The sequence below is a fragment of the Diabrotica virgifera genome, chromosome 4, assembly GCF_917563875.1.
Source record: "Diabrotica virgifera virgifera chromosome 4, PGI_DIABVI_V3a".
Taxonomy (NCBI): Eukaryota; Metazoa; Arthropoda; class Insecta; order Coleoptera; family Chrysomelidae; genus Diabrotica; species Diabrotica virgifera.
In genome coordinates this window covers 114,341,441-114,358,378 of record NC_065446.1, presented here as the reverse complement: position 1 = coordinate 114,358,378, position 16,938 = coordinate 114,341,441, and positions in this window count along the sequence as shown.

The following is a 16,938-nucleotide window of genomic DNA, read 5'->3' as shown; positions in this document are numbered from 1 at the left end:
TTGTATAAACATATTATAAAACCTATATGGACATTTCGCATCCAGCTATGGGGCTGCGCTAATAATACTAATTTAAACATCATTCAACGATTCCAAAACATAGTGCTAAGGAACATTGTCAACGTTCCATGGTACTATAGGAACAGAGACCTCCATAAGGACCTAGACATGGATACTGTTAACAAGACCATAGAAAAATTTGCCAAGAATCACGAACAACGACTTCTTCAACACGTCAATGTTGAGGCCGTCCAGCTCCTTGACAACACGGATCTAGCTAGAAGACTCAAGAGGAAGAAACACTTCGAGTTAGTTAAGTGAAAAATAGTGCACGGTGCAAATTGGTACAAGTAAACATTTGTGTAATACATATATTAACAGAACCTAAGGGGTACTATTGAGTTTGTCCTTAGTCTTAAGTTTTTAATAGTAATTTAGGTTAGAAATAAGTTGCTCACTGACCACATTATTTGATCAGATTTTAATGTTTTTACGGTCGATCCACGGCCGGGTCCACCACCTTCGTTTATTTTTCTTTTTGTTTGATTTGTCGATTTCTTCTCGAATTGCAAAACAAATTATTTGGACACCTATATTAAGAATGTCACGTGACGCCATTTTGTACTACAATTATTTCAACATTTATCGACTGTCGTGTAAACCTTTTTGCTTTCGGCACAGATCGAATTATGGTCGAACGATCCAAATCGTTCAACTCAGATCGGGTGAAGTCGAGTTCGCTCCGCTTCGTTCAGGTATATTTTAGAAGAGTACGAATTGGCTCCCGCATGAATGCGGGTAGGCTCTCATATAATCGCGGAAACATTAGACATTGTTGCCAAATCGTGTAATATTTATACTGTTTAGGAAATTTACATAGTGATATAGACTTTTTATAGGAAAATTATACTTTTAGACAAATACTTCTAGAGTTTGTTTTAGTTCAACATTGGCATATGTGGCAATTTTAACACAAATTATCGGTGTCGGCCGGTATGCGCTCGACCGTTTTGCGCTCTACACTCTAATACCCGAAAGTTAAGTTAGGATCGAAGGGTTAGGTCTTCCTCCTTTCCCATAGATATTTCTAGGAAGGTACCTGTTTCTAACAAAAAGAGAAAATTTGAAAGAAGTGACAACGCTGGGTGATATTTTCGACATGTTTAGGTAAAATAAATTTTGTCTATGGGAGCCAATTCGGACTCTACCTTTTTTAGTTCAGGTAAAATTCTTACCATTGGGAGCGAACTCGACCCCGTCCCTCAGATCGACCCGTGAAAACGCGCCTTTACTGAAAAGGAACTCCAAGTATTCACTGATGCCGAATAAGGTTTATAACAAACAACTTTAGTGTATTTTTTTTGAAAAAATAAACAAATCCGCTGTTTTTACGTGTATTTTCTTGTGGCGTATAAAGTACGCCACGCGTATAGTTATGTTATAATTTGATGCGGGGGTAGTTAAAGGTTAAGCATCTTATTGGTGTTTAATAAATAAAAGAAAAAATGACCGGACCGGGATCGAACCTCGATTGTGTATCCCCTACATTTTTCGATCGAGCGCCTCATCCCGCTAACCCCCTGACCGACAAATACATAACAAAATTACTTTATTCAATTTTAAAAATATTACATCTTCTTGGCGCAGTTTTCATTGGTGGAGGTTAGCGACTACACTTGCAAATCTGTCTCTGTCCAATGCGACTCTAAACAAAGATGTTGAATCAAGGTGAGTCCAGTTTCTGATATTTTTATGCCATGAAATCTTGCGCATACTGGGACCTTGTTTTCCGTCAATCTTCCTCTGGATGATCAATTGCGCGAGGCGGTACTTTTTGTCTCGCAGTATGTGTTCTAGGTAGCTAATTTTTTAATTAGATGAACTTTAGCAGCTCTCTAATTTTACCTGTTCCCCTCAGGACATTTTGATTTGTGGTGTGGATTGTCCAAGTTATTCTCAAGATACTTCTATAAAGCCAGAGTTCAAATGCATCCAACTTGTTCATCAGAGTTGTGTTGAGCTGCAAGATCCCCATTCCGTACAATAGTATTGAAAATCTAAGCAGAAAACGATATCTAAAACTCACATCAATGCTACTGTTACAAAATAAGCTATTATTAATTTTGATAAATCCTTGTCCGGCTACCCCTATTCTTGCTCTTACTTCTTATTTATAATTAAGTTGATTGTTTAACTAGCAGACAAGTATTTGTATTGGTCTGCGTATTCAACCTGTTGGTGGTTCACATAATATTGGAAGGGGTAAATTTAAATTTTTTGATATTTTCATAACTTTACTTTTGGCAGTATTGATTTTCATCAATATTTTTTCACAAGGGCCGGTTGCTCGAACGCTAATCAACAATGATCATTATCAAATATTTAATTACTGTCACCAAAACTGTCAATGTCAACTTTGTTTGGGTTGCTGAAAACATAATTAATTACAATTATGAGATTTATTATTAATTATGTTAATAATTATTGTTATATTAATTGATTATAGACTCCACAGACTTTTTAACAACCCAAACAAAGTTGACATTGAGAGTAAATAATTATTTGATAATGATCATTGTTGATTAGCGTTCGAACAACCGGCCCTAAGTGACCCTATTTAACAGTATCTGGAGATTGTGGTTCGAAGCAGTCAATAAAACACTTTAATCTGCATAGCGGATATTATTTACTTTTTGTCTGTTTATCCTGATACCTTCTGGAGAGTGTGAAAAATCATTCGCAAATAATACCTTCGACTAGACGTTAAACAGTATCGGTGATAGCACACAGCCCTGTCTGACACCTCGTTTTATTTAAATTGGCCTTTACGTGTTACCATTGATTTTTATGACTGCTGTGTGATTCCAATAAACAGCTTCCATAACTTGAGAATCCTTTTTATCGATTCCGATGTCGTTAACCCCGGACGCTCATTTCTGTCACGTAAACAGTCGCGCGATTAGAATAATTCCAACAATACGAATTTAAATAAGAATTTAAAACAAAATTCTATTTTATAATATTTTTATTTACTTGTTATATTAAAAAGATCTATTTCTAATAATTTTAAAGCTAATTGGTTCTCACAACAGACATAAATCCCACAAAAAAAATAAAAAAGTAAAAAAAATTAAAAAAAAAAAAATACCTACACATTACTACAACCTTTCTTGAGGCACTTACGAGTGGAAAGTTATGTTGACAAATTTTTCATCAAGTTATCACGGAAAAGGATAAAACGTTAAATTTTTATTAACGGCGCGACTGCTCCCGGGTTAAATCTATCTATCAAGTTCCTGTGTAGCATCCCATCGAACGATTTTTCCAAATCTATAAAACAGATAAAAAGGTCTGCTTGTTGATCTTTGCACCTTTGTGTCAGAGTTTGAAGACATAATATTGCTTCACGTGTCCCCATGCTTTTCCTGAAGCCAAATTGTTCTTGACCGGTTACCCCTTCACATCTTCTATATACTCTGTTCTCCACGATTCGCAAGAAAAGCTTCAGAATGATTTAGTAGACTTATAGGGCAGAAATTTTGGCATGATTTGGTGTTCTTCTTTTTTTGCAGTGATGTGAAGTTGGCATTTTTTAGGGATCGCTCCTGTACTGTAAGTATTATTAAATATGCCAAGGAAAAGAACTAAGTTTTCCTTGTTAATTAACTTCAGTAGCTTAGGTGGTAGTTCTTCTTTTTCTGCACATCTATTGTTTTTTAGTTGACGTTTACCATATTCCAGTTCGGACCTACTTATTGGAAGACATTGCCACATGTTTTATTCTTTTGAGATTGAAATCAGTTTGCCTTTTGTGTGTCTGTATGTCGTGCCTATAAACTTTGAATTTCGTGAGCTTCTTATGAAGATGGAAGTCATCATGGTTTTAGTTTTCGATAGCGTCGATCTCTTCACAATGTTCTTTTATCCATTTTTTATTTTGTAATTTTTATTTTACCTTTTAAAATATTATTTAAATTTTAAATATACAGAAAACATATTATGGTGCTATTTGCTAGTATACACTACCGCCTTTGAGTTTTTTGAAGATATTCTTCTTTAGCGGCGAATCGATTGAGGCTAAAATTTGATTAATCCCCGCGCATGCGCACACCGACAGTATGGTATTAGTGATTATACGGGCTCTGATTGGGTGTTGAAATTTTGAAATGATCTGTAAATAATTGTTCAATATGGAGGTTATCGGTAAACAAAAATATTGTATAGATAATATTAGTTTTTATTGATGTGTGGACAGAAATAAAATCAAATTTATAATTATAGTGACTTTTTAAATAGTTTTGAAAAGCCGCAGGTACGTAATTCTAAATGTTTCAGTTGGAAATACCTAATAGTTTCAATACCTATCTATTTGGAAAATGTAAACAAAATAATGTAGTTACCTATTAGTAGGCAATGCTTTAATTTACATAATCTGATTACGAACAAATCTTCATCTCATATATCGTTTTCTTACTCTATATTTTGTTGTATTTTATTTCGACAAAAATCAAACTGATAATTTTATTAAATTCATATAAATTTATGGTGTAAACGTTTAGTTTGTGTATATTCCCACATGACGTACACGAGAGTTTGGTGCAGTTTGAAATGGCGTCAACTTTCGTACGGCTCGGTAGACGTGAAGTGGGTTCGAGCCCCAAGCAAGTTATTATTTTTTTTGTTTTTTTTTTATAGATTTTATGATTGTAAGTATATTATTATATAATTTTTGAAGATATTCTTCTTTTTTGAAAGTGGTAGATAAGAAAGTTAGTTTGATTTTTAAATAAAATAAGTACAAATATCCTTTTAAGTATATTTACTTCGTTTAAATTACCTATTATATAATAGAAGAATATCTTCTTACGTGCGTACAAAGTACACACACATTCTTTTTTTAATATGTTGGTGCTCGCGTCCAGCTTTAAAACATAATTGCGCGTGCTGACTGAGACTCCGCATCTCAAAAACGCCTGTTTTTTTTGTCCCATATTTCCTCACAGTTTAATCGGCTAGATTTGAGAACTTCTCCTAAATATAATAACCCAATCACAGCCTTGATTTTTATTAAATCGGCCCATAGTGTGTTTGTTATCTTTGCCAATAAATGTAGGAGTAAGAATTTCAAGCATATTATTTTCTTCTAAATCAGAAATTTTCTGCTTCGTATCATCATAAATTCGACTGCAACTTCCTAAACTTCGTTCAAATCTTCTTCTTTATCATCGCAATCAATTGGTTCCTGAATATCATCTCCATCCAAGACTTCCAACATAAGCTTTCTAAATATTCTTTTCCTTTTTCCAAGAACACGTATTTTTTACAAACTATTTCTATATAAAAATACTACAATAATTGAAGACACAAGTGCATGAAGGGTCTGTGTGGCATTTGCAAGTTATTGAGAAAAATTAAGTTACATTTTTTATACTAGAACTTTTTTAATATAAGATCTAAATAGACTAAATTTATATGATAGATAGTCCTAAAACTGATATATTTATTAACACTATTAAAAAAAAAGAATGTGTGTGTACTTTGTACGCACGTAAGAAGATATTCTTCTATTATATAATAGGTAATTTAAACGAAATAAATATACTTAAAAGGTTATTTGTACTTATTTTATTTAAAAATCAAACTAAATTTCTTAACTACAACTTTCAAAAAAGAAGAATATCTTCAAAAATTATATAATAATATACTTACAATCATAAAATCTATAAAAAAAATAAAAAAATAATAACTTGCTTGGTTCTTAAACCCACTTCACGTCTACCGCGCCGTACGAAAGTTGATACCATTTCAAACTGCACCAAACTCTCGTATACGTCATGTGGGAATATACACAAACTAAACGTTTACACCATAAATTTATGTGAATTTAATAAAATTATTAGTTTGATTTTCGTCGAAATAAAATACAACAAAATATAGAGTAAGAAAACGATATATGAGATGAAGATTTGTAGAAAGTTTGTTCGTAATCAGATTATGTAAATTAAAGCATTGCCTACTAATAGGTAACTACATTATTTTGTTTACATTTTCCAAATAGATAGGTATTGAAACTATTAGGTATTTCCAACTGAAACATTTAGATTTACGTACCTTCGGCTTTTCAGAACTGTTTAAAAAGTCACTATAATTATAAATTTGATTTTATTTCTGTCCACACATCAATAAAAACTAATATTATACAATATTTTTGTTAAGCGATAGCCTCCATATTGAACAATTATTGACAGATCATTTCAAAATTTCAACACCCAATCAGAGCCCGTATAACAACTAATACCATACTGTCGGGTGCGCATGCGCGCGGATCAATCAAATTTTACCCTCAATCGATTTGCCGCTAAAGAAGAATATCTTCAAAAACTTAAAAAAATGTTTATTATGTATTTTTTATATATATAAAAAGTGTACATAGATCCTTTACGCACTTACATTTTAAAATTTACTGTGTACATAGATCCATTACACTCTAGTAACTTAGAAAATATTAATTTTAACACGTGTTTGGCTTGCTTGAAAGATTTTTAGGTTCGAACATTTTACTTTTAATATAAAAAACATGTTTTTAAAAATTTGTCACATAGACCCTTCATGCACTTGTGTCTTCAATTACCTTTTAAAATATTGTAAAAGTAATCTTCGTTCCATAGGTTTGGTACACAAATGCTCGAACGCGGACCGTCAGTCCGCATAAACGAATACTGACCGAAAAAGCGAACGTTTCGAGGGCAAACTTTATACTAATGCAAATCAACACAATTTCGGAGACTACTAGCACGTATTTAGTCGTTTGACTCCGTATTAGGGAGTTATAGTCAAATTTTTAAAAGTGCGGAGCGAGAGTCCGCGCTTGAGCTCTGGAAGGTTAATGCGATAATTACTTATTTTAAAAATATTTTTTGTACCTAAAACATCAGTTCTGGCATTTTAAGACTATCGAAATTCGTGGATTTACTTATTTTAGTTTTTGTTTTACTTCAAATTCCTTTTGGCCAAATTCTTTTCGTGTGATTTTTCTTTCATTATTTCTAACGTATTTTTTTATTTACTATTTGGATAATCTTTCTTGATAAAGCTTACTAAAAGTATATTCTTAATACACCGTATAATACTGAACACCCTCTCTAATTAGTTAGGTAAACACGCTAAACTTTTTAATTAAATCTCTTGAAATAGTTATCCACTAAATCCACCCAATCGATACCTTGTCAAAGGATAATTTGCAGATACTACGAAGTTTCCGTATTAAAATAACCCCTCATAAGTTTCTCCAAACTGATTCCATATATCAAACGATGAGTTATAATCACTCGAAGCGGAATCAGTCAGAATTTCCTACTTGTAGTGTAAACCAACAAAAACAAGATAGAGTGAAATACTCATAGCAGCTTCCTATAACTTTCCCACAACTCTTATATCCACGGTGGGGGATAAACTGCACCAGATTTTAGATTATAGAAGGAACTGAGCACGTAGACATAATATAAATACTGTTTGTTATACAAATTTTTTGTTTTCTTCTGTTTTTTGTATAGACATGACTCTGTCTGTTTTTTCAATGTGCCTCCAGTAAGTTTTCGTTCTATAGTTTTCGTGGTCTTTCCACTGATCGTCTTTCTATTCACTGAACCGTCTCTCGCTGTCCGTATTACTCTATTTGTTGTCATTCGGCTGATGTGGTCAGTCCATTCTACTCTTCTGTTTCTTACCCAGTTGTTAGAGTTCTCTCTATTACATCTCCATCGTATATCTGTACTTCTAGCTCTGTTCCATCGTATCTTACCCCTCGATTTTTCGAAGGGTTTTTATCTCCGCTGTTTCGAGCAATCTTTTTGTCTTCTTTGTGTCAGGTCGTGTTTCTACCGCATATGTCATTAGTGGTCCGATGACTATTTTGTAAATTCTGCCTTTCATTTCTTTTTCGATACTTTTATTTCTCCATATTGTGTCATTCAGGCAACCTGCGGCTCTGTTTGCTCTATTCACTTGATCTTCCACTTCTGTTTCGAGATTTCTAGATAGCATGATGCCTAGATATTTAAACTCCATCACTTGTTTTATTATCTTTATTATCTTTTTTTTTATATTTCGGCTTTTATGTTGTGTTAACTCATTTATGTTGTTTAATATGTTTATCATATTTAATGAAACATGCGTATCTACACCATTCTTCAAAAATATTACTGACTAATTGATCCATGCTAGTGTTGCCCAAATTCAAGACCAAGTCGAGACTTAGATAGTCTTGGTCTTGGTCATGCGCCAGTACACCTGGTCTTGGTCTTGGTCTTGGTCTTGGTATTGCGCTCCCGGTCTTGGTTTGGGTCTTGGTCTTGCAGCAAGAGTCTTGCAAGTCTCGCAGTTGCCCATTAGAATATTGCATATCTTAGAACAACGTAACAGATTAGACATTTTAAGACTGAATATCATAGCCATAGTAAAAACAAACCAAATTAATAAATATCTGACACCGGGTGGGGTTTAAACTCACGATGTAAGCGATCCGTGCCCATATTCTAACTAACTAAAGTTTATTAGAAACCTGTGCATTTTTTAGTGTATTTGCTATTCACTATCTGTGATTTAAAAAGCATTCAATTCGGTGACAGATCTGCACAATATGTTAATGCCAGTTCTCATTTTTATCCACTAGGTTGGGTCGGACAGTCCAGTATGGGATTCAGATTTGATGGCACGTCAGCTGCTTCACAAGCAGAGTGAAACTTACTCTTCAATATCTCACTTGTTAGCCTTATATATAAGGCTATAGAGCCTTATTATTTAACAATATCGCTGGAACAGTATTGCTGCTAGACAGGTAAAATGTCATTGTGTACCGTATACCGGGTATACCAATCACTATAAATGCACAATCACAATACTTTGGGTAATTCTAAACAAACGAGTCATGTTACGTATGCTCGCCAATATGGAATATTAAATTTTTAATTGCTTGTCGAAAATGCGCAATAACTACCTCATAAAACTCACCGAAGTTCATTTGCATATCTCAACAGGTTTTAGAGCAATAAATAAATCATGAGTTTGTAGGAAAAATTTTAATACTCCTATTTCGGAAACGAAGCATTTGAGGACATACCTTCCTATTAGAGGTAAAACTCATTAAGTGCACTTTTTTGAGATTTTGACATTTTCATCAATTTGAACTCAATACGGTACTGTCCAGCCCTGGAGGAATCACCTGGGGCTCTATTCTAATTGCTGAGATAATTTATGGTATAAGTACTTCACTTAGTGCATGATTGTGAATTTCGGTTTGAGGGTAAAACTCATTAAAACATATTATTGCATTTAGTGAATTTTTCCTTACAATGTGGAGTGCCGAATCGGTAATACATACTTAGTGATCTTTCAAACAATACATTATTAAACATAACTGTTTACTATTATTTTTGTGTTCATTATCTATTCGGTGATTGATTAAAGAAATGAGTTTAAATTATTTCTTTGTAGCAAATATCTTACATAATCTATTTTGCGATTAAGCAGGCGACTTGTGTGTTATATTGTATTGTTGAAACTGTATATTATTTGTGTGCATTATCTGTTCGGCAATTGATTAAAAAAATATGAGTTTAAATTTCTTTGTAACAGATAGCCTACGCTTACATAATGGGTAACATTATCTATTTTGCTATTAAGCAGGCGACTTTTGTGGCTGTCATAAACGTCGAAATATTGGCATTTGTTTTCAAAAAACGAAATTTATTGTTCATTTTTTAAATAATAGACTGTTATTTTTGATAGATCTTTAGTAGTTGTAAGTCAGCAAAATTTTTTATACCTTTGTATGTATAAAATGGATGTTGATATTTTAACAATAACATTACTTCTGTTTCTGTCACATGTAATTTTGTATAGAGGCAACTGTTTTGTATAAACTTATTTACTTAATTGTTTATTAATATTGTATTCATTACCTATTTCATTTTGAATCCCAACGTCATGATACTTCATGAAGATAAATTCATTAACTTCTCAATATCCAATATATGTGTTCATGGAAAAATTCATCAAGTACAAAGTGTAGCTATTGAATTTTACCTCTAATAGGACATACCTATGTTTATAAATCAAACTGTCATTATTTTTCGTGCCGAATTACCTTGTAAGGTTACCATACTTATTTAAAAGTACCCTGTATGGATGAAAAACATGGCTAGTTAAAAAAGTACCTAAGTCTTTTATTATCCAACATAAACGGATGAATCAAAAAACAAAATATTAAGAAAATATGAGGCTATAGTCTATAGTTGAGTTTAATTTCAGTATTTTATATATGCTAAAATATTGCTTGGGGTGATGCGAACTTTGAGAAAAAAAAAACACAGTTTGATTGGTACACTCGTACCAAAAACCTGGACAATTATGTTCAGAGCGAAGAAATCGTCTGCTGGGAAAATATGTGCAAAATATTTATTCTCCTATATACTACCTAAAACGAGCCTCAACTCTAACTGCAAGAGTTACCAACTCAGTTGGTTGTTAACCTCTCACCTGATCACAACAACCTTGTGCAAATTCCGAGCAAGGATGACATACATCCACATGTGATATATTTTTAATCTTAAGACATCGACTTATTGTCGATTACTATACAGCTCATAATGTAGCAATAATGTTATTTTGAGGTTTTACACCTATTCAAGTGGCTAGTTTCAATTACTTGTACACTGGACGTTTACACTGAGGATGGTCAGTTTGACCGAAAACGTTTTGTTGTACTTACACTCCCTTGTGGATAAATTTTAAGAATTTTTTAATAAATTTATATACCTACATACAACAGAAGTGTTTACTTCATTCTACGTTGCCTTAACAAAGGTATACAGCCAACTACAGGGTTTACCCTTTTAAAGTTTAAAAAAAAATATTGATCTTACCAAAGTTTTATATACTAAAATTTCAGCCCCTTTTAAGATTATATTTAACCTTACATCCTTATACACGAATTAAGAAGGGTTGTCCCTATTTTATCATACTTTATTCTTATTTTCCTTTTATTTATTGGTAATATTAATTTTTTGATATTTAGAAATTTGCGCTTTTTCTAATTTTAGTCTCCTCGTTCTTGCCGTCTTTCATATTCGAACTATTCCGGTATATTATAACGGCACTACATGCCTTTGTAAATAGTTGCGACTGGATTCTTCCACTTTTTCCAGTGCTTCACTTGTCCTCTCCAGTCCCCTGTTCCCATGACTGCTATTAGTCCATTCTTTCACGGTTTTTGCTCTAAAATTTAAAGAACCGCTTGGCTTGACATGAAATTTGGCATACGCATAGCTTACATGTCAAAGAAAAAAAGTGATATTGTGTCGATGTGTGCTTTTGCCCAGTCCCTCTTGGTGGTGAAAAAATATATGTTCAAAATAAGTCCGGAAATGGGTAAACTGACTAATTTTAAGTAACTTTTGTTCTATAGAGCTTTTTCGCCAAGTCAACACTTTTCGAGTTATTTGCGAGTGCATTTTTCATCAAAATAACCACATTTTTAGACGGTTTTTCGCAAATAACTCAAAAATTAAGTATTTTGTCGAAAAAAACGTTCTTAGCAAAAATATAGCTTATAAAGAAGTAAAAAAATGGTGTACGCGTTAGGTCTCTGGATCTCGTAGAACTAGAGTTATAGCCAGTGAAAAATAGATTCATATTCACCAAATTTCAAATAGAATATTTCTACGTGAAATATCCAAAAAATTAAGCACTTTTTGGGGAAAACCCATTTTAACTTTTTTAAAGTGTTTAAAAAAAGCTTTATTTCTGTTTTCACAAAAAGTTTGTAGCATTAAATTTAAGCAAGTTACGCTCAAAATAAAGTTGGTCCCATTTGTTTTTGCAAAAAAAATCGGGAAGACCACCCCCTAATTAGCAACTTAAATGAAATTAATGGTTACCGCTCCACAAATTATTTTACTTATGTTGTGTTTATATAATCTGTAAGTTTCATCGATTCAAAGTGCTTATTTTTGAAAAAATTTGGTTTCAAAGTAAATTTTTTAAAAATTTAAATTTTAAAAAATATGCTTTTTTCCAAAATAACTTAAAAATTGTTAGAGATACCAAAAATCTCGAAAAACAAAAAAAAGTCAGATTTGCTTTTCTGAATATCATGTATTTTTTTGTTTTTCTGTTAGACAAAAATTGATTAAGATTTGGTGTTTTCAAATTTGCATACATTTGTGATCAGTGACTCGTTCAACCCCTTTTAACTACAGCCTTTTCAATAATAAGGACTTTGAACCGATGAAACTTACAGATCATATAAACAATATATACACGAGTCAAGAAACATGTGAAGTCGTAACGATTAAGTTCATTTAAGATACTAATAATTAGTGGGTGATTTTCTCGATTTTTTACCAAAACCAAAAGGGACTAACTTTATTTTGAGCGTAACTTGTTTAATTTTGATGCTAGAATTTTTTTTATATAACAAAAATAAAGCTTTTTTTAAACACTTTAAATAAGTTGTAATGAGCTTTCCCTGAAATGTGCTTCATTTTTGGTTATTTCACGTTAAAGTATTCCATTTGGAATTTGACGAATATGAACCTATTTTTCATTAGCTATAACTCTGCTTCTAGTCAGTGTAGAGACGTGATATATACACCATTTTTTAAAAAATTTTACATGCTATATTTTTGTTAAGATTGTTTTTTCGACAAAATACTTACTATTTGAGTTATTTGCGAAAAACCGTCAAAAAGCGTGGTTATTTTGTTGAAAAAATGAACATATTCACTGCCAAATAACTCGAAAAGTATTGACTTAGTGAAAAAACTCTATAGAACAAAAGTTACTTAAAATTAGCCAGTTTATCCATTTCCTGACTTTCTTTGGACGAACATTTTTTCACCCCAAAGAGGGGGTGAAAACCACCCCCAGGGCAAAAGCACATATCGGCACAATATCACTTTTTTTGTTTGACTTGTTAGCTATGTATATGCCAAATTTCATGTCAATCCAAGTGGTTCTTTAAAATTTAGAGGTTTTGCAATATTTTACCGTTAAAGAACGGACTATATGTCAGTCGGGAAGGCATTAAACCACTTTCTTCGTGATCTTCCTCTACTTTTCTTTCCTCGTTCTCGTGATTGCAAAACTCTTAGGGCGGTTCTTTCCTTTGGCATTCGTTAAGCATGTCTCAACCATCGAACCACCTAACTCTCTGTGGTCTGATTTTCTGTGTTTTTAGTGTAACTTATACATCTTCATTAGCTCCTGGATTGTTATTCAGCGCCATTCCCTGTTAGTCCCTTTTATACCATCAAAATTGTTTCTCAAGATTTTCCCCTTCTAAATCTCTAGCTTTTTTCTTCTCTCTGATTCATTGTTTAATTTTCACACGCCTACAACACCGTTGGTCTCACTAATGTTTCATAAGTTCGGATTTTGGCTCTCCTGAACACATTTTTTTGCTTTCAACCGCTCGTTTAATGATTTTACTACTTTGCTACCTTTCAGCAACCGTTTGTCCATTTGTCTTTCTTCGTGTCCTCTATTTGTAAGTATTACTCCATGATACTGAGATTCTCTTACTTCCTCAAATTTATAGTCTCTCTTATTCTTCCTTAGAGTGATCCGTTTATTTTATTCTGAATTTTCCCCTATTATTATTGACTGTATTAGTGAGCGTTCTTTTAAATTATTTATATCAGTTTCTGTGTGATTTCTAGTAGACAAGGCGAAAACGGCGGGTTCGTTGGAAAAAATATTCCCATGAGATTTTTTTGCATATTCACATTCGTGAGACACCCCAGAATAAGGCTCAAGAAGTCGCCCACGCGAAAAGTGGTCCAATTTTTTTTAACAATTTTTTTTAATCAAATTGCAAAAATTTCGGACCATTCCGGACAGAAAAGGTCTCTTATAATTTTTTTCTAAAGTTGATCCTGTTCGAATTATAAACAATTTAAAATTTGAAAAACGCGAAAATGGCCATTTTTAAGACATAATAACTCGGTTAAGAATGATTATTATGAAAGTCAAAAAATGACTAAATCAAATTTAAAGCCCCCAACTTCATGATCCTGAAGAAATTTGTGTCATTAATTTATTACTAAGCTGTTATTTTTAATTATTAATAATGAGTGGTAAGATCGTATTGACGCGGCTGTGAATGTAAGTGCGAGTGAGATGCGCCATTGGACTGCCTGAACGGCATCTCTTTCGCTCTCATCATGGACGGCAGCCTAATACGTGCAGGTCGTTCATTATTTTTACTTAAAAATAACAGCATAGTAATCAAATAATGACAAAAATATCTTCAGTATCTTGCAGGGGGGCTTTAAACTTTGATTTAGTTATTTTCTGAGTTTTATAGTCATAATTTTAACCGAGTTATTAAGCGTTAAAAATCGCCATTTTCCGTTTTTTTTTTCAATTTTAAAATGCTTTTACTTCGAATACGATTAACTTTAGAGAAAAATTAAAAGAGAGCTTTTTTATCCAGAATGGTCCAAAAAACTTTAAAAAAATTTGCTACGGCGAAAAATATTGATTTTAATAATTTGATTAAAAAAAAAATTAAAAAAAATTTGGACCACTTTTCGCGTGGGCGACTTCTTGAATCTTATTCTGGAATGTATCACGAATGTGATTATGCAAAAAAATCTCATGGGAATATTTTCTCCAAAGAACCCGCCGTTTTCGTCTTGTCTATAGTGATTTCATTTCTTCGTGTAGTCCAGTAGACCAGCGTAGTATTCTCCTAATCTCTGTTTCGTAAGTTTATATTCTTGTTATAATTTTTGCTAATACCCCATATACTACTTCTAATAGTGTGATTCTTCTGTAATTTCACAGGCAGTTTTATCACCTTTCTTGTAAATTAGGTAGACGACTGCTGTGTTCTATTACTCTGACATTTTTTCGTTTTCACATATTTTTATAATAAGTCGAGCTACCTATTGCTGCGGTATATCTTCTGCTGCTTTTGATATTTCTGTTGACACTCAGCTTTCTTACGCACGTTCAATATTTTTTATCTTTTGTTACTTCTGTTTTCTAATTTTCTGCTGTTCTTGTGTTTGTTTCTCTATTTCTGTTTCTATTTGGCCTTACAAATTCTAGTTTAATAATTCGTCAAAATACTCTGTCGTTTGTTTAATTTTTGGTCTGATCTTCTAGTAAAAACGTCTTTATTTATACAAAAGATTGTGCTTTTATTTTGTGTCACTCATATTTTTTTACTCATAGATAAAATTTTTGCGTTGTTTATTAGCGATTCCTTTTTAATCCTCTTTAGGCAACTTAAAAAAAAATTAAAATACGTCAAGTTCAAATTCTGAATGGCTATCAATTGCTATACAGTGATGAGCGCGCTAATAACCGGCAAAATAACCTAAAAGAATGAAAACATAATACATTGTGAAATAAAAAGAAATGAAATTATCAGAGGTGGAAATTATCGATATAAACGCATAGATTAACATAACATTACATAGTTTTCTACCTTTAGACGTATGTGTGTATGTCTTCACAAAGAGGGGATGGCACTAGATAATTAGACGTCTGTGACAGGAGTATTTTACAAAACTCTCCTGTCACAGTGACAGTTGTCATACTCCTCCGATACGTCTAAAGGTGGAAAACTATGCAATTTAATGTTAATTTATACGTTTATATCGATAATTTCCACCTTTACAAGTTTCATCTCTTTTTACTTCACAATGTATTATGTTTTACATCTTTTGCGTAATTTTGCCGGTTGTTAGAGCGCTCATCATTGTATACAGTTGAGTCCACGAGTCTTTGCCTGTACGTCATTAATACCTGGCGAAATAAAACACATACTTTTTATCTAGCATCATTCTCTTCTACGCATAAAACTAATAACAAACCAGCTGCCGCCTGTTATTAAGTAAAAGCACATGTTTATGGACGATCTAGCTAGACTCACTGCATTGAAAAGAGATAGGTACAAAGAAAAACGATTGGGAAAAGATGTTTTCACATATTTTAAGTACAATTTCTGACGTTTTGGTTTGTTCACTCTTGTGGCTGTCAGTTTGTTGAATTTTTTGCTGTTATTTTGTCGAATTTTTGCAGTTTGAAGTTTTTTATAGTATACAAATAGTTGTTTTTACAACTAATTTTATATTGGAGTTAAAAATTTCATGATAACTTTATGTTATTTTACGATAAATTTTGACAACGTTCAAAGCTTACCTCATTGACATAGTTAATGAATGCTTGTGTTTAATGTTCCGCCAAAGTGAATAAAATAACAAAAACGAAATATGTTATTGAATTTTTTTATAAATTGTTAATTTATTTATTAATCAATGATAATAAAATAATTTATTAAGCTACTTCAAATGTATTTGTAATTATGCACCACAATTTTAAAGCAACACTTAATTTGACATTCTATTTATTTGATAACGTCAAATTTTATACTAAAACCCGTGATCGGAATAATACCAACTTTCTGTCACTTGCTGTTGCGTTTAGTAAATTTCCTACTTATTTCGTATGATTTAAATGATGACGCACGGGTAAAGACTCATGGACTCAACTTTATATACAGTGAGCACGTAAAGGTTGGAATCAATTAATTTTCTCAAGAACGGACGACTTTGGAAAAAAATCCCGAAAGAGGTCAATTTTTGTTTTTAAATTACGACTTCTTGGCATATATATCGTACTGGTGACGTCACCAATCTGGGCGTGATGACGTCATCGATGATTTTTTTAAATGAGAATAGGGGTCGTGTGATAGCTCATTTGAAAGGTAATTAAATTCTATATCCAGTAATATAAACATTAACATAATTATTTATACAGGGTATCAAAAAAAAAATTTTTTTAATTAAATTTATTGACATAAAAATAAGAATATATATGTAATTTCTTTAATTCAAAATACATTTTACTGCTCTCAGAAAACAGAAA